The 23,725-nt window shown below is 31.2% G+C and overlaps 1 long non-coding RNA gene across 11 annotated transcripts in view; it reads right to left on the minus strand.

Moving 5' to 3' along the window:
• LOC127735369 (uncharacterized) overlaps positions 1-23,725 on the minus strand; it is a 187,876-nt gene that overhangs the window by 130,614 nt on the left and 33,537 nt on the right. For 8 of the 11 annotated variants that reach the window (XR_007998369.1, XR_007998365.1, XR_007998363.1 and 5 more), the window contains 3 exons: positions 19,241-19,586; positions 17,410-17,430; positions 12,581-16,205 (listed from right to left, as the gene is read on the minus strand). This is a non-coding gene — a long non-coding RNA (uncharacterized LOC127735369). The remainder of the gene's footprint in view (positions 1-12,580; positions 16,206-17,409; positions 17,431-19,240; positions 19,587-23,725) is intronic. The other 3 variants (XR_007998362.1, XR_007998367.1, XR_007998366.1) reach the window with 3 other exon arrangements.

Below are 23,725 nucleotides of genomic sequence, written 5' to 3' on the forward strand. Positions count from 1 at the left end.
GTCAGATTTTTTAACACGATTTCTGAAATTTTCCTCAAATTGCAGATACAATAATATATTGAATGTTTATTTGTTATAGAGGTTTATTTATTTTAAAGGTTTAAATACAATTCACAAAACAGTAAGTTTTGTTAAAAAGCATTTACAAATTTTTGCTTGAAAATTCTTGTTTGCATACATATTTTGAGGATCATTTTTGGGAATTGTTGCCTTATTACGAAAACGTAACCCACAACTTTCAATGCACCTATATTTGCTCAAATATTCTTCGCATTTATTGTCTGAAAATGCAGGTTTATATATTCAATAACGGTAAGTCAGACTTACCTGCTGCTAAAAGCGCCGAACAATTTGTCGTTCCATTTCGGTCATAATGTTTTATCACGATTTCTAATTTTTTGTCCAGTTGTAAATCAAAAACTGGTATAGTATGTTTAATTTCTTTTGCGTTTTTTTTTTTGTTTTAACGTCAAAAAAAAGTCACAAAATAGATACTTTTGCTAAAATGGATTTATCAACTTTTGTCTGAAGATTTTTGTTTACATAATTTTTGACGGTCAATAAAAAGTACCTATTATTTTTAAAAAAACTGTAAGCCACAATTTTCAATGCAGCTTTCTTTGCTTAAATATTTTCCCATTATTGTCTGCAAATGCAGGTTCACATTATTTTGGGCGATCAGTCGGAAACACATGTTGCTAAAACCACAGAACAACTTGTCGTTCCGCTTTGTTCAATTATTTTTCGATCATTTTTTTTTACACGATTTTTGAAGTTATCCTCCAAATGCAGATAAAATACTTGTATTGTATGTCTAATCGCTTTTACATTTTTTTTGTTATAAAAGTTAAAATATTACTCACAAAACAGTTAGTTTTGTTAAAATGCATTATCAAATTTTTGCATAAAATTTCTTGTTTACATGTTTTCTGACGATCGTTTCGGAGGATCTGTTGCTTTCTACGAGAAATGCAAGCCACAACATCCAATGCACCTATATTTGCTCACATATTCATCGTATTCATTGTCCGGAAATGCAGGTTTAAATATTCTATAACGCTTGGTCGGAAATACCTGCTCTTAAAAGCGCCGAACAATTTGTCCTTCCGCTTCTGTCAATTATTTTCGGTCAGATTTTTTTACACTATTTCAAAAGTGTCCCAAAAATTTCAGATACCTTACTGGTATTGTATGTTTAATTGCTTTTGCTATTTATTTGTTTTAAAGGTTTAAAGACAACTCACAAACCTGTTAGTTTTGTTAAAATGCATTTACAAATTTTTGCATGAAAATTCTTCTTTACATATATTTTGACGATCATTTTTGGCAATCTGTTGCCTTATTACAGAAATGTAAGCCACAACTTCGAATCCCCCTATTTATGCTCACATATTCTTCGCATTTATTGTCTGAAAATGCAGGTATATATATTCAATAACGGTAAGTCAGAACCACCTTCTGCTAAAAGCGCCGAACAATGTGTCGTTCCATTTCTGTCAATCATTTTCAGTCATATTTGTTTACACCATTTCCCAAGTTTTTACTCAGTAACAGATCAAAAATTGGTATAGTATGGTTAATTTCCTATGTGTTTATTTTGTTCTAACGTTGAAAAAACACCTCACAAGATAGATATTTGTGCTAAAATTGATTTATCAATTTTTGTCTGACAATTCTTGTTTACATATTTTTTGACGGTCAATTAAAAGTACCTAATGTTTTTTTTAAAAAAACAATGCAGCTATCTTTGCTCAAAAGTTTTCCAATTTATTGTCTGCAAATGCAGGTTTACTTATTTGTGGGCGATCAGTCCGAAATACATGTTGCTAAAAGCGCTGAATAATTTGACGTTCCGCTTTTTTATTTATTTTTCGATCATAATTTTTTTACACCATTTCTGAAGTTTTTCCCCAATTTGCAGATAAAATACGGGTTTTGTATGTCTAATTGCTTTTATTTGTCATATTAAAACGTCAAAATATAACACCCAAAAACAGTTAGTTTTGTTAAAATACATTTACAAATTTTCGCTTAAAAATTCTTGTTTACATGTTTTCTGACGATCAATCCGGAGGATCTGTTGCTATCTAGCGGAAATGTAAGCCAAACTTTCAAATGCACCATTTATTTGCTCTCATATTTATTGTATTCATTGTTTGGAAATGCAGGTTTATATATTCAATAACATAAGACGGAAATACCTGCTGCTAAAAGCGCCGAACAGTTTATCGTTCCGATTCTGTCAATTACTTTCGGTCAGATTTTTTAACACGATTTCTGAAATTTTCCTCACATTGCAGAAACAATAATATATTGAATGTTTATTTGTTATTGCGGTTTATTTATTTCAAAGGTTTAAATACAATTCACAAAACAGTAAGTTTTGTTAAAAAGCATTTACAAATTTTTGCTTGAAAATTCTTGTTTGCATACATATTTTGAGGATCATTTTGGGGGATCTGTTGCCTTATTACGAAAATGTAACCCACAACTTCCAATGCATCTATATTTGCTCAAATATTCTTCGCATTTATTGTCTGAAAATGCAGGTTTATATATTCACTAACGGTAAGTCAGAATCACCTTCTGCTAAAATCGCCGAACAATGTGTCGTTCCATTTCTGTCAATCATTTTCAGTCATATTTTTTTTTACCATTTCCTAAGTTTTTATTCAGTAACAGATCAAACATTGGTATAGTATGGTTAATTTCCTATGTGTTTATTTTGTTCTAACGTTGAAAAAACACCTCACAAGATAGATATTTGTGCTAAAATTGATTTATCAATTTTTGTCTGAAAAATCTTGTTTACATATTTTTTGACGGTCAATTAAAAGTACCTAATGTTTTTTTAAAAAACAATGCAGCTATCTTTGCTCAAAAGTTTTCCAATTTATTGTCTGCAAATGCAGGTTTACTTATTGTGGGCGATCAGTCGGAAATACATGTTGCTAAAAGCGCTGAACAATTTGACGTTCCGCCTCTTTAATTATTTTTCGATCATTTTTTTTACACCATTTCTGAAGTTTTTCCCCAATTTGCAGATAAAATACGGGTTTTGTATGTCTAATTGCTTTTATTTGTCATATTAAAACGTCAAAATATAACACCCAAACACAGTTAGTTTTGTTAAAATGCATTTTCAAATTTTCTTAAAACTTCTTGTTTACATATTTTCTGACGATCATTTCGGATGATCTGTTGCTTTCTAGCAGAACTGTAAGCCACACCATCAAATGCACCTATATTTGCTCACATATTTATCTTATTCATTGTTTGGAAATGCAGGTTTATATATTCAATAACATTTAGTCGGAAATACCTGCTGCTTAAATCGCCGAACAATTTGTTGTTCCGATTCTGACATTTTTTTTCGGTCAGATTTTTTAACACGATTTTTGAAATTTTCCTCGAATTGCAGATACAATATTGATTTTGAATGTGTATTTGCTATTGCGGTTTATTTGTTTTGAAGGTTAAAATACAATTCACAAAACAGTTAGTTTTGTTAAAATGCATTTACAACTTTTTGCTTGAAAATTCTTGTTTACATACATATTTTGACGATCATTTTGGGGTGATCTGTTGCCTTAATACGGAAATGTAAGGCACAACTTCCAATGCACCTATATTTGCTCAAATATTCTTCACATTTATCGTCTGAAAACGCAGGTTTATATATTCAACAACGGTAAATCGGAACTACCTGCTGCTAAAATCGCCAAACAATTTGTCGTTCCATTTCGGTCGTATTTTTTTATTACGTTTTCTTATATTTTTGTCCATTTGTAGATCAAAAACTTGTATAGTATGTTTAATTGCTTTTGCGTTTTATTTGTTTTCACGTTGGAAAAACTCACAAGATTACTTTTGCTAAAATGGATTAATCAATTTTTGTCTGAACATTTTTGTTTACATATTTTTTGACGGTCAATTAAAAGTACCTATTGTTTAAAAAAAAAACCTGTAAGCCACAACTTCCAATGCAACTATCTTTGCTTAAATATTTTCCCATTTATTGTCTGCAAATGCAGCTTTTATATATTTTTTGGTCGATCAGTCGGAAATACATGTTGCTAAAAGCGCTGAACAATTTGTCGCCCGCTTCTTTTAATTATTTTCGATCATTTTTTTTTTACACGATTTCTGAAGTTTTCCCCCAATTGCAGATAAAATACGGGTATTGTATGTCTAATTGCTTTCGCATTTTATTTGTTATAAACGTTGAAATACAACTCACAAATGTTCAAATGCATTTACAAATTATTTCTTTAAAAATCTTTACATATTTGCTGACGATCATTTCGCAGGATCTGTTGCTTTCTTGCAGAAATGTACGTCACATTATCAAATGCACCTATATTTGCTCACATATGTATCGTATTCATTGTTTGGAAATGCAGATTTAAATATTCAATAACATTTAGTCGGAAATACCTGCTCCTAAAAGCGCCGAACAATTTCTCGTTCCGCTTCTGTTAATTATTTTCGGTCAGATTTTTTAACACGATTTCTGAAGTTTTCCTCGAATTGCAGATACAATACCGGTATTGAATGTTTATTTGCTATTGCGGTTTATTTGTTTTAAAGGTTTAAATACAATTCACAAAACAGTTAGTTTTGTTAAAATGCATTTACAACTTCTTGCTTGAAAATTCTTGTTTACATACATATTTTGACGATTATTTTGGGGTGATCTGTTGCCTTATTACGGAAATGTAAGCCACAACTTCCAATGCATCTACATTTGCTCAAATATTCTTCACAATTATTGTCTAAACATTCAGGTTTATATATTAATATTTATTATATCATAAATAACGGTAAGTCGGAACTACCTGCTGCTAAAAGAGCCGAACAATTTGTCGTTCCATTTCGGTCATATTTTTTTATCACGATTTCTAATTTTTTGTCCAGTATTAAATCAAAAACTAGTAAAGTATGTTTAAATGCTTTTGCGTTTTATTTGTTTTAACATAAAAAAATCTCACAAATTATATACTTTTGCTAAAATGAATTTATCAATTTTTGTCTAAAGATTTTTGTTTACATATTTTTTGACGGTGAATAAAAAGTACCTATTGTTTTTAAAAAAAACCGTAAGCCACAATTTTCGGCGCAGCTTTCTTTGCTTAAATATTTTCCAATTATTGTCTGCAAATGCAGGTTTACATAAAATATTGGGCGATCAGTCGGAAACACATGTTGCTAAAACCGCACAACAACTTGTCGTTCCGCTTCTTTCAATTATTTATCAATAATTTTTTACACGATTTCTGAAGTTATCTTCCAATTGCAGATAACATACTTGTATTGTATGTCTAATTGCTTTTGCATTTAATTTGTTATAAAAGTAAAAATATAAAACACAAAACAGATTTGTTAAAATGCATTTATAAACTTTTGCATAAAAATTCTTGTTTACATGTTTGCTGACGATCATTTCGGAGGATCTGTTGCTTTCTACGAGTAATGTAAGCCACAACATCCAATGCACCTATATTTGCTCACATATTTATCGTATTCATTGTCCGGAAATGCAGGTTTAAATATTCTATAACGCTTAGTCGGAAATGCCTGCTGCTAAAAGCGCCTTAGAATTTTTCGTTCCGCTTTTGTCAATTATTTTCGGTCAGATGTTTTTACACTATTTCTCTAGTTTCCCAAAAATTGCAGATACAATACTGGTATTGTATGTTTGATTGCTTTTGCAATTTTTTTGTTTTAAAGATTTAAAGACAACTCACAAACCAGTTAGTTTCGTTAAAATGTATTTACAAATTTTTGCATGAAAATTCTTGTTTACATATATTTTGACGATCATTTTGCAAATCTGTAGCCTTATTACAGAAATGTAAGCCACAATTTCGAATGCACCTATACCTATATTTGTTCACATGTTCTTTGCATTTATTGTCTGAAAATGCAGGTTTATATATTCAATAACGGTAAGTCGAAACTACCTGCTGCTAAAACCGACAACAATTTGTCGTTCCATTTCTGTCAATCATTTTCAGTCATATTTGTTTACACGATATCCTTAGATTTTATTCAGTAACAGATCAAAAACTGGTATAGTAGGTTTCAGTGCTTTTGCTTTTTATTTGTTTTGACGTTAAAAAACACCTCACAAGATAGATATTTGTGCTAAAATTGATTTATCAGTTGTTGTCTAAAAAAGTTTTATTTACATATTTTTTGACGGTCAATTGAAGTACCTATTGTTTTTTAATAAAAAATGTAAGCCACAACTTCTAATGTAGCTATCTTTGCTCAAATATTTTCCCATTTATAGTCTGCAAATGCAGGTTTATACACTTTTGGGCGAGCAGTCGGAAATACATGTTGCTAGAAGTGCTAAACAATTTGTCGTTCCTCTTCTTTTAATTATTTTTCGATAATTTTTTTACATGATTTCTGAAGTTTTCCTCCAATTGTAGATAAAATTCGGGTTAAAAATTATTTTGTATGTTTGATTGCTTTTGCATTTTTATTGTTATAAACATTAAAATACAACTCACAAAACAGTAAGTTTTGTTAAAATGCATTTTCAAACTTTTGGTTAAAAATTCTTGTTTGCATATTTTCTGACGATCATTTCGGAGGATCTGTTGCTTTCAAGCAGAAATGTAAGCTACACTATCAACTGCACCTATATTTGCTCACATATTTATCGTATTCATTGTTTGGAAATGCAGGTTTATATATTCAATAAAATTTAGTCGGAAATACCTGCTGCTAAAAGCGCTGAACAATTTGTCGTTTCGCTTCTGTCAATTATTTTCGGTCAGTTTTTTAACAAGATTTCTGAAGTTTTTCTTGAATTGCAGATACAATACTGCTATTGAATGTTTATTTACTATTTTGGTTGATTGGTTTAAAGGTTCAAATACAATTCACAAAACAGTTAGTTTTGTTAAATTGCATTTACAACTACATATTTTTTTACGTTCAATTCAGGCGACCTGTTTTTTTTAAACTGTGAGCTAAATTTTCAACGCATCTATTTTTGCTGAGAACGTTTCAAATTTACTGTCTAATGATGCAGGTTTACATATTGTCTGGCAGTTAGCCGGTAATACCTGTTGCTGAAAGCGCAAAACAATTCGTCATTCCGTTTCTCTCAATTATTGGCTTTCATACTTGTTACACGATTTCCAAAGTTTTTTCGGGTTGCTGATCAAAAATTGATTGCGTATATTAAAATGCATTTGTGTTTTTTTACACTAATTCTTGTTAACATATTTTATGACAATCAATTCAAGGGACCCATTGTTTATAAAAGCACTATAAGACACATAGTACAATGCAGCTATATTTGATCGACTATTTTCCCATTTATTGTCTGCAAATGCAGGTTAACTTATTTTTTTGGCGATCAGTCGGAAAAACAGGCTGATAAAAGCTCAGAACAATCTGTCGTTCCGCTTCTGTTGATTATTTTCAGTTTATTTTTACACGATTTCTTAAGTTTTCCTCGAATTGCAGATAAAATACTGGTATTGCAGATATAATTGCTTTTTGCGTTTTATGTGTTTTAAACGTTAAAATACAACTCACAAAACAGTTAGTTTTGTTAAAACGGTTTACCACTTTTTGCTTGAAAATTCTTGTTACAAATTTCTGACAATCATTTTGGAGGATCTGTTGCTTTATAACGATATTTAAGCAAGCCACAACCTGCTGCTAAAAGCGCTGAGCAATTTGTCGTTCCGCTTCTGTCAACGCTTTCGTTCATAATTTTTACACGATTTCTGAAATTTTCCTCGAATTGCAGATGAAAGTTTGGTATTGTATGTACAATTGCTTTTGCGTTTAATTTTTTCTTACGTTAAAATGAAAGTCACAAAACATTTATTTTTGTTAAATTGCTTTTCCAAATTTTTTGTAGAAAATTCTTGTTTACATTTTTTCTGACTTTTTTTAGAAGGGTCTGTTGCTTTATAAAAGAAATGTAAGCCACAACTTCCAATACACTTACATTTATTTTTTCACATTTATTGTCTGAAAACGATTGTTTATATATTCTATAACGATTAGTCAGGTATACCTGCTATTAAAAAATTGAACAATTTGTCGCTTCGCTTCTGTCAATATTTTTCGGTCATACTATTTTAGACGATATCTGAAGTTTTCCTCGAATTGCAGATAAAATACTGGTATTGTATGTTTAAATGCTGATGCCTTTTATTTGTTGGAAACGTTAAATCACAACTCACAAAACAATTAGTTATGTTAAAATGTGTTTCCAAATATTTGCTTGAAAATTCTTGTTTATATATTTTCTTTTCTGACTATCTTTTTTGAAGGATATGTTCCTTTATAACAGAATTGTAAGCCACCACTTCCAGTGTACCTATATTTGCTCACATATTGTTTGCATTTTTTGTCTGAAAATGCAGGTTATATATTTTATAACGATTAGACATGCTCCTAAAAGCGCTGAAGAATTTTTCATCCCGCTTCTGTCATTTATTTTTGTTTCCAAATATTTGCTTGAAAATTCTTGTTTATATATTTTCTTTTCTGACTATCTTTCTTGAAGGATATGTTCCTTTATAACAGAATTGTAAGCCACTACTTCCAGTGTACCTATATTTGCTCACATATTGTTTGCATTTTTTGTCTGAAATGCAGGTTATATATTTTATAACGATTAGACATGCTCCTAAAAGCGCTGAAGAATTTTTCATCCCGCTTCTGTCATTTATTTTTGTTCATTTTTTTTACACGATTACCTTAGCATTATTGAGTTGCAGATTAAAAAGTGGTATCGTATGTTTAATTTCTTTTGCTTTTCATTACGTTTTTTTACGTTTAAATAAAACTCACAATCCGCTTAATTTTGCTCAAATGGAGTTACAAATTTTTTGTCCGAAAATTCTTGTTTTCCATTTTTTTTTACGTATATTTCGGGGGACCTGTTGTTTAAAAAAAATCTTTATGCTACAACTTTAAATGCAGCTTTATTTGCCCAAAAAGTTTTGCCCATATAGTATTTAAAATTGCATGTTTACATTTTATTTTGGCGGTGAGTCGGAAACACCTGTTGTTAAAAGCGCTGAACAATTTGTAGTTCCGCTTCTGTTAATTATTTTTGTTCATATTTGTAAAACGAATTCTTTCTTGGAATGCAAATATAATACTGGCATTTTATTTGTTTTAAAATGTTGAAATACAACTCACAAAACAGTACATTTACAAATTTTTACCTGATAATTCTTCATTACATGTCTTCTGACGATCTTTTTTTAGGATCTGTGGCTTCGTAACCGAAATGTTAACCATAATATGCAGTGCATTTATATTTTCTAACATATTTTACGCATTTATGATCTGAAAATGCAGGTATACGTATTTTATTACGATAATTCGGAAATAAATGCTGCTAAAAGCGCTGAACACTTTGTCGTTTCGCTTCTGTCAATTATTAGGGTCATATTTTTTACACGATTTCTGAAGCTATAATCGAGTTGCTGTTCAGAAACTGGTATAGTATGTTTAATTGCTTTTGCGTTTTATTTGTTTTTACGGTTATATACACCTCACATAAAGTAACTTTTGTTTGTAGGAATAAAAAGTTCTTGGTTACACATTTCTGACAGTAAGTTTGGAGGAGATGTTGCTTTTCCATGCCATGTAAGGCACATCATCCAATGCCGCTAAATTTTCTCAATTATGGTGCCATTTTATTGTCTGAAAAAGCAGTTGTGCATATTTTCTGGTGTTCAGTCGGAATCACATCTTGATATAAGCGCTGAACAATTTGTCGTTCAGTTACTGTCAATTATTTTTCGGTCATTATTTTAACACGATCTCTTAAGTTTTTATCGAGTTGCAGATCAAAAACTGGTATAGTATTTTGGAATGCTTTGGTGTTTTATTTGGTTTTTTTTATTTGCCTTTAAATAAAACTTACAGGACACTTTATTTTGCTAAAATGAATTTACCAATTTTTGTCTCCTACTTCTTGTTAACACATTTTTTTACGTTCAATTCGGGAGACCTGTTGTTTAAAAAAATCTGTTATTAAAGGAAACTTTCAAAAATCGGAACCGAAAATAATTGACAGAAGCGGAACGAAAAATTGTTCAGCGCTAATAGCAACAAGTATTTCCGACTAATCCCGAAAAAAATATGCAAACCTGCATTTTCAGACAATAAATGCAAAAAATATGTCAGCAAATAAGGCTGCATTAGAAGTTATTTCTTATAGTTCATTTCTAAACAACAGGTCCAACAGATTGACCGTTAGAAAATCTGTACACAAGACTTTTCTGACAAAGACGTGTAAATCCATTTTAGCAAAATAAACTGTATTTTAAGTTTTATTTTTAAGCAAAAAAAAACAAATAAAACGCAAAAGCAAATTAAGCAACCTATAACAGTTGTTTTTCTATTATTCCATGAAGACTTAAGAAATAGTGTAAACAAATATGACAGTAAAATAATTGACAGAAACGGAAAGACGAATTGTTCGGCGCTTTTTTCACCGGGTATTTCCGACTATCCACTAGAAAAAATGCAAGCTGCATGTTCAGACAAAACAATAGCAAAACATTTTAGCTGCATTGGAAGTTGCGGCTTACATTTTTGTTGAAAAGCAACGGATCCTTCAAAATGACCGTCAGAAAATTTATAAACAAGTAGTTTTAAGCAAAAAATTTGTAATGCATTTTAGTTAAACTAACTGTTGTGATTTGTATTTAAACGTATATAACCAAAAAATATTACACATATTCCACCAATTTTTGTAAGTGCTTTTCGGAGAATACTTCAGAAGGCGTATAAAAATAATGACTGAAACGGAACGACGCTATGTTCAGCGCTTTTATCAACAGGCATATTCGACTTAGTGCCAGAAAACATCCCAACCAACCTGCATTTTAGACAATAAATGAGAATATTATCCTAGCAAATTTAGCTGCATTCTAAGTTGTAGCTTACATATTTTTTTTAACATCAGGCCCCCAAATTGAACGGAAAAAATATGTTTACAAAATTTTAAGACAGAACTTTGTAAATCCTTTCTAGTTAATTTTAGTGTATTGTGATTTATTTAAAAAAAAAAACAACACAAAAGCAATTAAAAATACGATACCAGTTTTTGATCATCTGCACTCGAGTAAAACTGAAAATGTGTAAAACAAATCTGACCGAAAATAGTTGACAGAAACGGAACGCCATCTTGATCAGCGCTTTTACAACAGGTATTACGGACTCACCGCCAGAAAATAATTAAAACTGCATTTTCAGACAATGCATGTCAAGATTATTGAACAAATATAGCTGCATTAGAAGCTGTGGCTTACATTTTGTTTAAAAACCAACAGATCCTCCAAATTAACAGTCAGAAAATCTGTAAACAACAACTTTTAAGCAAAATATTTTGTAAATGTATTTAAGAAAAACTAACTGTTTTGTGAGTTTTATTTTAACTTATAAAACAATTAAAACACAAATGCAATTACATATACTGTAATATTTTGTATCTGCAATTCGATTAAAACATCAGAAATCGTGTAAAAACATGACCGAAAATACAACTCATTAGACACTTAATCTTGCTAGTACATTGTTAAGCCATTTGAACAGCAAAAAATAACGGCATTGTGCATAATTCTTTTAATTGTTGATCCTAAATTTTTGAATTGCATTATAATTTACATCAGGTCTTCAACGCTTGTGTTTGACTCGAGCATCAGTGAAGAGACATTGATTGTCGAAATGCGTATCTGGTGCAGTAAAATTAGTAATTGTTAATGTTATTACTACCCCTGAATCAATACTTCTCCTGGTGGACTGTTGGTCTCTTGTGATATCACCAGCCAAGTACAAAGTGTTTCGGTACTTCAAGCAAGTACATATATCTACTGAATTGGATGTTATCAAATTTCGAAATCATTTAAAATCAAGGAACTATCTCTCTCATGGATTGCTCTCTTTGATTCCTTGTCTAGGTTTGGCTTTCCTTTCGGTCGTTATTGGTTTTATCAGATCTTTGACGTTTTTGTTGTACATTGGAATTTTATATAATTTGGCCTCGTGCATCACTGACGAGACATTGAAAGTCGAAATGTGCATCTGTTGCAGTGAAATATGTACCGTTTATGTGATATATTTTCTGTACCGGTTTGTTACATTTGAATCAACAACAAATAGGTCGGGCATCACTCGTTTTGTTAACTTTTACGTTACACTGACTGTATTACTGTGTTTCCTCTATGCCATTGTACAGGTATATTTGTTTATAGTAGTCTTAAATTTTATCTTTTATGTGATGTCTTTGTATAGCATACTTTTAACCACAATCCCCTTCACTTTTCCTCGATTTTGGCATCACCAAACAGTATCACGACAAGTGCCACTAGCAGAACAGGATCTGCTTATCCTCCAGGTGCTACTGAGAATCACACCAATTTTTGTTGGTTTTTCTTGGCTAAGACTTTTCTTTTGATGAAGTGTTTTATGAACTTGTTTGCTTTTTTGTCGTTTTTTTGCAATGATATTTTCATCTTCTCTCTCTCGATATCGAGTTTTGAATTTTGTTTTTTGAACAAGTATATTTGGGAACACTTACCTTAACTTTTATTTATCTTTTTTCTGTTGAAGAAATAAAGAATTTCTTTTTTCTTTGATAAATACAACAGTAATCTGAAAAGAATACGTATGGTTAGGAATGTTTTTTCGTTTTATGTATCAAGCTTTTCAATATTTTTATCCGTTGCACAAAATGCAGTGACTTTTATTTTCTTAAACCATTTTACAATTCACCGTTTCAAAATACAAAGGACTATGGATAATTTCATTGTTGTTACCCCAAAATTGAAATAACGTCATTCAATTAATTCACCTTCCGTTGTTTATGACGTTAACAACATATTGCAATGTTTTGGTGTACGACATGAAGTACCAAGAAGGCATTAGATTCTGAAACGGGGACTTGATTGCCTATTATATTCTCCCTCACTACGTCCGTCTAAATATAAAATAATTATATTATATGTCCTAGACAAAAAAGATCCAATGTAAGACCGTGTTCACACCAAAACATCGCGTACTGTAAACCTGTTTATAATTAGTTTCATGTAATGAGCATTGGTTTCACATAAAATTTGTTCTCATCTGTACGTTGGTGTTGATTACCTGTACATGATAATTGTTAACACAAGTAAAAAGAAAAATAACAAAAATACTGAATTCCGAGGATAATTCTAAACGGAAAGTCCCTAAGCAAATGGCAAATTAAAAAGCTCAAACACATTAAACGAATGGATAACAACTGTTATATTCCTGACGTGGTACAGGCATTTTCTTATGTAGAAAATGGTGAATTAAACCTGGTCTTATAGCTAGCTAAATCTCTCACTTGTATGACAGTCGCAAAAAATAATATAGATACATATATAAGATACATTGTTGGAACTCCAATATTTTGAGGGGAAACTGGAGTGGATTGTGAAAAATTGTTTGATTCCATTGAAAATGAAGGGCGAGGGGATTCATAATGGAGTTAAAAAAAAATTCCTATATATGTTATTAAAAAAAACGTTTTTTTTTTAAAGTCATAAAAAAACTGTTTGTCCTACGAAAATAAATGGTCGGTACCTTTAGGGAATCCTAAGAGACCATATTTCTAGTCACCAGTCACCATAGGTAATTTTAGAAATGAACATTCTTGACTGCGCAAGTCCAGAATATTTATTCAAAAATCTGTTTTGAATAGTTTGTGCTATTTTAGGCAGGACATTGCAAGAAATAGTTGTGTTCCAAGCTTGAAAATTATTGTTCGCACTAAATAAATAAGCTCTGTAAAACAGGTGTAAAATAAATATTCCATCAGCAAAAAATCCCCCTCTGACTGAAAATCAAATGGTCAACAAAAACTATTTAAAGTTAATCATGCAAGCATTAATTATTGAGATTTTTTTTTTTTTTTTTTGACATAAAGATAATTATTTTTATTCAATATATGTAACTTCTTTGAATATTCAGTGATAAAATCCACGCTCTTAATATCCTGTTTTATCAACGATTTACTCCCACAAGGTCTACATTGACTATCGACTGCATGTAGTCAAAACCTGATTTAAACTACATGTAAACATTTATTTTCAAAAATAACAACGTAATAAAGATTAGTTTAAGTTTTGAGTATACTTACGCCACACGGACTTTTCCTCAAAGGAAACACGGCCTACGTGTACTACTCACAATAACCTTCAATACTACATTTTATACATATCAAATACATTACAGTATTATATCTAGTAATAATAACGCGAATTATTAATACAAGAACTCATTGATTTACACGTGTGTGAATAAACGTTTCTCTTCTTGATGCTATAACGAAAATTGATTGTAAGATTTAACTGCACTGGATTAAGTACATACAAATGGTCACATATCAATATTAATTAACGAAAAACGAACGAAATTTCACTACCTTAATGTGAACATTTTTTTTCAAAACGATCAATTGGAAATACGTTTTCATAAAAACGTGTAACCGATTTGCTTCAGATCTGGTCATGGTATTCTACGATTTCAAAAACTTTCCTCCATTTAAGATAAACATAAACTAGTTTATAATCCACCATTGTGTTTTCCTTTTTGTTTTTTGCTATGTCACGTAAAAAATGCATTTTTGTTGCTTTTTTAAGTATTATTAATTTAATTCTCTAAAAGCAGGCTAGTCATATTTATCTTATTTGTTTTTCGTAAATTGTTTTGTTATAAATAAGGCCGTTATTTTTCTCAATTGAATTGTTTTATATTTTTCATGGCAGTGCCTGACTGTACGGCATGGGTGATTCTAATTGTTGAATTCCGTACAATGGCCAATAATTGCTTACATCCGCTTCCTTTTAACTTTTGTGGGTAGTTGTCTCATTGGCAATCATACCACTTCTCCTCAATTTTATAGTTTATTTGGTGCTACCTTTCATTTCACTTTAATTTGCTGTTTCTAAAAGCAAGTACAGTTGAAAAAACCACAAGAACTGAAATTGTCTTCTGTTTCTTATCTCATAAATATATATGAATGAAGATGGCAGAGGAAAATAACGTATTTAAAACAAATTTCTAAAGTCATTTTTCCCCTATTTTCATCTATACATTTTCATAATATACAATGAACAATGCAGCTATATTTGATAAAACTACTGTCACACTGTACTGTTTGAAACTGTTTGCATATTTCTAGGAGGTAATTGAAAATATATATGATTTTGTACCGCAATGGTCGTTCTAAACCCATGTATCACGTTGAAGTACGATAGAATGACGCTGAAATTCGGAATTAATCACGCTGAAATGAAATGGTGTCATTGTGATGCCATCTTTTTTATATCTACACCAAAATCCGTTGGTGTTCAAGCTGAAGTGTGATGTATTACGTTTATTATATTTTTAATGTTTTTCATGTTCCTATGTCGATGTAGAAGTCAATTGTTGTTAAAAGCAGCTTTTCATGCGTTTAAGTAAATCGTCGAGATTATGCAGAGGAATTAACTAGGACGTATCATTTACCACGAAACTATAACTCAGGACATACATAATATCAAGTATATTCTTGTTTCTCAAATGTTAAAGAAAAACCAAATGTTCAAAAGATGTACATTATAAAATAAATGAAACTATTGTATTAGCAGTATACTTACAGTAGACAAAGGCATTGTAAACAATGAACTTCTAAGAGAGTTGTAATCCAAAGTTCCAAAATACAGAATTCCTTTGCCCATCAATTAAAAGAAGAATTTCAGGTAATGAATGGATGAAGTTGTGGACTATGCAAGAAAACTCGTAAAGTGCGAGTCAGATGGTCAAAAACTGGACACTTTATCTAAAGGGATTAAAGCTGATCGGTGATGCATTCAGAAGCACATTGAAAATCTACGATGTACAATGAACACGCGGGTTTTTAACACTTTTAAGACGCCAGAGGATGTGGATGCCTCATCTACGCGACAAATAATATGTTGTTCCACCAAAAAAAGTCTGAAATATTACCATTTTCATATGATTCACTAAAGAATTGGAATTCACAGCAAAACTTCGAATCTCACATATATCCATCACATATACATCATTCATAAAAGATGGGATTTAGAAATCACAAATCCGTTCTTCTCTCCTTTGGTAATAACACAACAAAGGATGATAACCATTTTTTAGATCAGATTCCTAAACTTCACACAAACCTATAAAGAAAGATTAAAAGCGATTCGATTAAAACTTCAGAAATCGTGTTAAAAGATATGATAAAAAAAATACAACTCTTAAGACACTTTATCTTGCTTATACATTGTAAAGCAATTTGAATAGCAAAAAATAACGGCATTGTGAATAAGTCTCTACAATGGTGATCCTAAATTTTTGAATTGCTATATGATTTACATCAGCTCTTTGACGATTGTGATTGACTCGAGCATCAATGAAGAGACATTGATTGTCGAAATGCGCATCTGGTGTAGTAAAATTGGTATTCACAATGTTATTACTACAACTGGAAATACCTCTACTGGTGGACTATTGGTCTCTTGTGATATCTTCAGCCAAGTGCACAGTGATTCGGTTCTACGTGAAAGTACGGATATTGTTATATCTACTGAATTTGTTGTAATATTTACTGAACCTGTTGTTATATCTACTGAATTTGTTGCTATATCTACTGAATTTGATGGTATTAAATTTCGAAATCATTAAAATCAAGGAAATATCTCTCTTATGCATAGCACTACTTTATTTCTTTTTCGGGTTTGATTTTCCTTTCGGTCGTTATTGGTTTTATTAGCTCTTTGACGTTTGTGTTATACATTGGACTTTTTATATAGTTTAGCCTCGTGCATCACTGGCGAGACATTGAAAATCGTATTGTGGATCTGGTGCAGGTAAATGTGTACCGTTAATGTGATTATACATTATTTTCTGTACAAGTTTGTTACATTTGAATCATTAGCAAATAGGTCGGGCATCACTCGTTTTGTTAACTTTTACGTTACACTGACTGTACTACTGTGGTTCCGCGATGCCGTTGTACAGGTAAGTATGTTTGATGCAGCCTAAAATTTTATCTTTATTGTAGAGTCTTTGCTAGCATACTTTTAACCACAATCCCCTTCTCTTTTCCTCGATTATGACATCACCAAACAGTATCACGACAAATGCCACTAGTAGAACAGGTTCTGCTTATCCTTTGGGGCTACTTCGATCACACCAGTTTTTATTTGTTTCTCTTGACTAAGACGTCATTTTTTGTGAAGTGTTTCATGAACTTGTTTGTCTGTTTGTCATCATAAGTTTTTGTACAATGATGTTTCCATCTTCTCTCTCGATATCTAGTTTTGAATGTCCCCTTTTTATATGCCGCATTTTGTGTTAGCAAGTATATTTGAGAACACTTACCTCAACTTTCATCTTTTTTCTCTTGAATATATAAAGATTTTTTAATAAATACAACAGTAATCTGAATAAAATTACATATGGTTAGGAATGTTTTTTTTCGGTATGTATTTTAAGCTTTTCGACATTTTTATTCGTTGTAAAAAATGCAGGGACATTTCATTTTCTTGGACCATTTTACAATTCGCCGTTTCAGAATTCTAAGGGTTATGCATGATTTAATTGTTGTTACCCCAAAATTGAAATAACTTCATTCAATTAATTCAAGTTCCGTTGTTTGTGATGTTAACAACCTATTGCAATGTTTTAGTGTACGACATGTATTACTTAGAAGGCACCATATTCTGAAGCTGTGTTTTGATTGTCTGTCATATTCTCCGTCACAACGTCCATCCAAATATAAAATAATTATATCATATGACCTAAACAAAAAGATCCAATTGAAGTTTACTCCTCAGAATAACCTTATATACTACAGTTAATACACATCAAATACAACACAGTATAACACTAATTGTCAATGAAATTACTAATTGAATTATGTGTGTATAAACGTGTCTCTTCTTGACACTATAGCGAAAGTTGATGGTCAGATATAACTGCACGGGATTAAATACATACGGATGGTCACATGTTATGAATATTAATTAACGAAAAACGAACGAAATTTTACTACCTTAATGTGAACATTTTTTCAAAACGATGAATTGGAAATACGTTTTCATAAAAGCGTGTAACCGATTTGCTTCAGACTTGGTCATGATTTCAAAAACTTTCCTCCATTTAAGATAAATATAAAATAGTTTATAATGTAACATTGTGTTTGCCTGTTGTTTTTGTTTTTGCTATTTCACGTAAAAAATGCATTTTTGTTGCATTTTTACGTATAATTAATTCTCTAAATGCAGGCTAGTCCTATTTGTCTTATTTGTTTTTCGTAAATTGTTTTGATATGAACAAGGCCGTTACTTTTCTTAATTAAATAGTTTTATATTTATTCTTTGTTAAAGGCCGTACGATGGCCGATAATAGCCTACATCCACTGCATTTCAATTTTGGTGGATAGTTGTCTCATTGACAATCATACCACTTCTCCTTATTTTCATAGTTTATTTGGTGCTACCTTTCATTTCATCTTAATTTGCCATTTCTAAAAATAAAGGTAGTACATTTGAAAAGACTCAACAGAACTGAAATTGTCTGCTGTTTCTAATCTCATAAATATAAATGAATGAAAATGGCTTAAGAAAATACCATAATTAATAAAAATTTCTAAAGTTATGTTTCCCCTATTTTCGTTTATACACTGTCATAATTTACAATTCACAATGCAGCCATATTTGCTAAACTGCTGTCACAATGTATTGTTTTTACCTGTCTGCATATTTTTAAATGGTAATTGAAAATATATATGACTCTGGACTGCAATGGTCGTTTTGACCGCGACTATCACGCTGAATTATGATGGTTTGACACTGAAGTTCGGTTTTAATAACGCTGAAATAAAATGGTGGCATTGTGATACCATCTTTTTAATAGCTACACCAAAATCTGTTGGTGTTAACGCTGAAATGCGGTGTATTACATTAATTATATTTTCAATGTTTTTCAAGTTCCTATGTCGATGTGGAAGTCAATTGTTGTTAGAAGCAGCTTTTCGTGTCTTTAAGTGAATCGTCGAGAGTATGCAGAGGAATTAGATATCATTTACCATGAAACTATAACTAAGGAAGACATAATATCAAATATATTCTTGTTTCTCAAATGTTTCTATCATTTTAAAGAGATGTACATTATACGATGAATGCAACTATTGTATTAGCAGTATACTTACAGGAGAAAAAGGCTTTGTAAACAATGAACATCTAAATGAGTTGTTATCCAAAGGTACAAAATATAGAATTCCCTGGCCCATCAACAAAAAACGAAGAATTTCAGGTTACGAATGGACGCAGTTTTGGACTTTGCGAGAAAATGACGAAAAGTGCGAGTGAGATGATCCCAAACTAGACACTTTATCTAAATGGATCAAGGCTGCTCGATGATGCATTTAGAAGCACATTAAAAATCTATGACGTACAATGAGCACTTGGATTTTTAACACTTTTAAGATGCCAGAGGATGTTGATGCTACATCTTCATCTTCACAACAAATACGTTGTTGTTCCAGCAAAACAAATCTGAAACGTTATTGTTATCATTTGTTTCACTAAATATTTAGAATTCACAGCAAAACTTTGAATCTCACATATATCAATCACATATACATCATTCACTAAAGATGGGATTTTAAAAATCACAAATCCGCTCTTTTCTCATTTGGTAATAACATAACGAATGATGATGAAAATCTCCCGTTTTTATATTAGATTCCTACACTTCACACAAACATATAAAGACCGATTTATAGCGATGAGGTATATTCAAACAGCGGTGTCAAATCAGAAATGGATTCGTGAAATATCAAAGGCCTACTACAAAATCTGACATCATAATCTTTACATTTTGTGGTAATAGCAAAACTATTGATTTTTCTACGCTTTACAATACTATTCTCAAAGCATAATCGAAAGTTCGAATACATTCTCTCATTTAACAGAGCGAGCATCAACTACAAAAAAAGGATATCATCGATACACATTTGTTGTTTTATGTCACGAAAAAAAAATTGCATTGTAAAGAATTGTACTGATTCAAATATCAAATGCATCAAAGATGGTATCATCAAAATGCTGGACTTTTTGATCGACAACTTAATTCTTGTGTTAGTCGGTGTTCCTGTGCGTACTTATTGCGCACCTCTGCTGCCGGATTCGTTTTTTGTTATGATATGGAGAAGTTCATACAAAACTTCCCCAAAGAAAATAAAAAAGCATCTTGCAAAAGAGATGCAAAAGATACCAAAGGGACATTCAAACTCATTGGTCGAAAACTAACAACACCATGGCAAAAAACGAAAACGACCAAAAGACATACAGTATAAAAACACAACATAGAAAACTAAAGACTGAGAAACTAGAACCCCACCAAAAATCTTGTCTGAACGTAGGTGCTCCGGAAGGGTTAATTGTCTATGTCATTTAATCTTTTACTATGCAAGTTTCATGCTTTACAAATTGTCAAAATTTGATTTTGTAAGATATCTTTTTTATCCAGCTTTTCAGAAATTGTATTCAATACTCACTTATGGATAAACATGAAACTTGACATAGTAAAAGATGAAATGACATAGACTAATTTCAGATATTGTGCAACGAAACATAAATCCAACATAGCCGCCAAATTAAAGATGGCCGTCACAAAGTACTGTCATTACAACACCATACACTTGATGAAGTCTATCAATATGCAAGAGTTCAAATACGGTATCAAAATGAAAGCCCAGGGTTTTAGCTTTCTAAATGTTATTAGGTTTTTCAGATCCGTTGTTCACAATTCTTCTCACTATTGAAGTATATAACCCCATGGAAAATTGACAAAAAAGCTAGAAAAAAAAACACAATTAGTTACAAACACCAAATATATAATATACAATTGCTTGTTTGGTGTATTACAATAATTGATGAGGAAGTGGAAATATTTGGTGGTATATTTTAGGTTTGAAGCACAATTTGTGTTCAGAATACGAGGCAACTGGGAAATAATTTTTTTGATTTCCTGCCTCTGATGACCAATCTGCTGTTGCTTAAACAGTTCGGATGATCTCAATAAAGAGAATAATGTTTAATCTTTAATATAGACACCAGACATTGTAAGTGGATGAATACTACAAATATTGAAAATACTACCCTCCAAAAAAGGTTCAACTTGACACTGTGAATATTCACTAATAAAAAATTCAACCAATGAATGATTTGGCAATCATTTGTAATAACTTTGTACAACAGGTATATTTGAAAACCATTCGGTTTCATTGAGATCATTTTTGTAGCCCAAATTTGGGGAAAAGGGACAATTTTTAATTTATAGACTTTTCAGATTTTCTTAAAATCTGTTATGTTTTCCTTTTTGAATAACAATATATATCTCATATCCATAACTACTGTGGATTCATTATTATTCGTTGGATACCAATTTTCGTGGTTTTCGTGGGTACAGGTGAACCACGAATTCAAATGTTCAACGAATAACTAAATTTCTATGGGATTTGTGTGCAGAGATAGACAAAACCACGAATTCAAATATCCACGAAAATGCAAGTTTTCCTCAATCCACGAAAATTGGTACCCACGAAAATAAATGAATCCACAGTATTGGCTTTACCCGGTGGAAGAATAGAGCGTATTTATTATAATAACACAAGCGATCTATTATCTGATCATATGAAATTTATGAAAATGGAAAATATGCCTACGCATGCAAAAATAAAGCAAACAAGAATAAAAGTCATCGAATAACTGCTAAATAAACAAAAAGAATCAATACTTAGGTTCAAAAGTATTGTAGTTATATCAAGTTCTTATATTTTAAGCGATCCATTTCGTTTAAAATTATTTTTGTATACAGAGAAATTAAAAAAACGGATAATTTTTTTTGAATACAAAAATGTAACAAAAATACAATGTATTTGACGTCTTTTATAGCATAGTGATCAATTAATTTCTCTTACCAACTTTAAATCAAAAAGCAAACAAATCACCCCATACCAAATTTGAGCAAAAATATGAAAATGTGACTAATCATCATTTATGTTAAATACCTTTATTTTAAGCAATACAGATTTTTTAACGCCATTTTTGTTCTCAGAGGGTTAAGAAAATGGACCTTTTTTTATCTTAATAGGACGTTAATACTTGTGTTAATATTAAATGTGATGCTCACAATGAATGAAATAATGTATTTGCTTTTACATCTTTTCGGAATTTTTATTAATTTTGATTAATAAAATCTCTGATTAATTGAATATAATAATCCACCAAAACCAATACATGTATGTTTAAATCAACGAACATGAAAGGGATGTATTTGTTTTAATTTTCCTATGATTTTCGATGCATAGAACTCCAAAACACAACTGCTTCGTTGTAAACATCAAATTATATGTTAAAAATGTATCTACAATTTATGACTCAAATCAGCAAAGACCCATCGAAACAACATCTGATACAAAAATTTAATAACACTTTTAGATATTTGGATGATATTTTGGCTCTCAATAGTGACGACTTCAGTATGTCTTTAACGGTAAGCTTAATACCAAAATTTACGATAAAAGAGATGATTTTTCATTTCCTATTGTTATTTATTTATTTTAGATGGTGACTTCCCTTGTCTCAACTTGTTCGATTCGCTCGTGTATGTAAGAACGTATTTGATTTTAACGAAAGAAATCTGTGTATTACTGAAAAATTATTACACCAGGCTTTCCGATATCACAAACTAGTCAAACATTGACTAAATTTCATTATCATTCGTAAACATAGATCAACATGCAGACATCTTATACGTTCAGGTATTTCACATCTAATCTTTTATGGTAATATTCTATACAAAGCACAAAAATGTCGTCATTCACATCAAAAGCTAACCAAACCTTTTAACAGACTTATTCAGAAGGGATATAGTTACGATACTGTTGTCAGGTCATTAAAGGTGGCATATTTTGGAATTAATATTGATTCACTCATAGGGTCTTTGCATCGGAAATCAACACATTTATTCTGAAACCAGTTGTTGGCATGATACGGGTTATGTTCTTCTCATCTATTTTATGATGGTATGATACTAAACCCTAACGGGGGGAATTGTGCTTGATTTTCATATGATGAAGAATTAATCTGTCAATCATTTTAATTAAGGTTTGGTGCTGGCATGTCAGTAACTGCTAGTAGTCTATGTTAATTTATGTATCATTGTCATGTTGCTTAGTTTCTTCTGTTACCTACTCAGACATCGAACTCGTACTTCTTAAAGTTTTACTGTTCGTATTGCCGTGTGTTTGTTTATTCTACAATGGCTAGAGGTATAGGGGGAAGGTTGAGATCTCACAAAACATGTTTAACCCCGCCGCATTTTTGCGCCTGTCCCAATTCAGGACTCTCTGGCCTTTGTTAGTCTTGTATGTTTTCTTTAATTTTATTTCATTTATATGTTTCGGAGTTTAGTGTGACGTTCATTTTCATGGAACTAGTACACATTTTTGTTAGGGTCCAGCTGAAGCCTGCTTCCGGGTGCGGGATTTTTTCGCTGTGTTGAAGACCGCCTTGGGCTGTTTTTTGCTCTTTGGTCGGGTTGTTGTCTCTTTGACACATTCCCCATTTCCATTCTCAATTTTATCTAATTACCAGAAAAGGTAAAAAGGTAAACATTTGGGATAATA

This window comes from Mytilus californianus, unplaced genomic scaffold, assembly GCF_021869535.1.
Source record: "Mytilus californianus isolate M0D057914Y unplaced genomic scaffold, xbMytCali1.0.p SCAF_3, whole genome shotgun sequence".
Classification (NCBI taxonomy): Eukaryota; Metazoa; Mollusca; class Bivalvia; order Mytilida; family Mytilidae; genus Mytilus; species Mytilus californianus.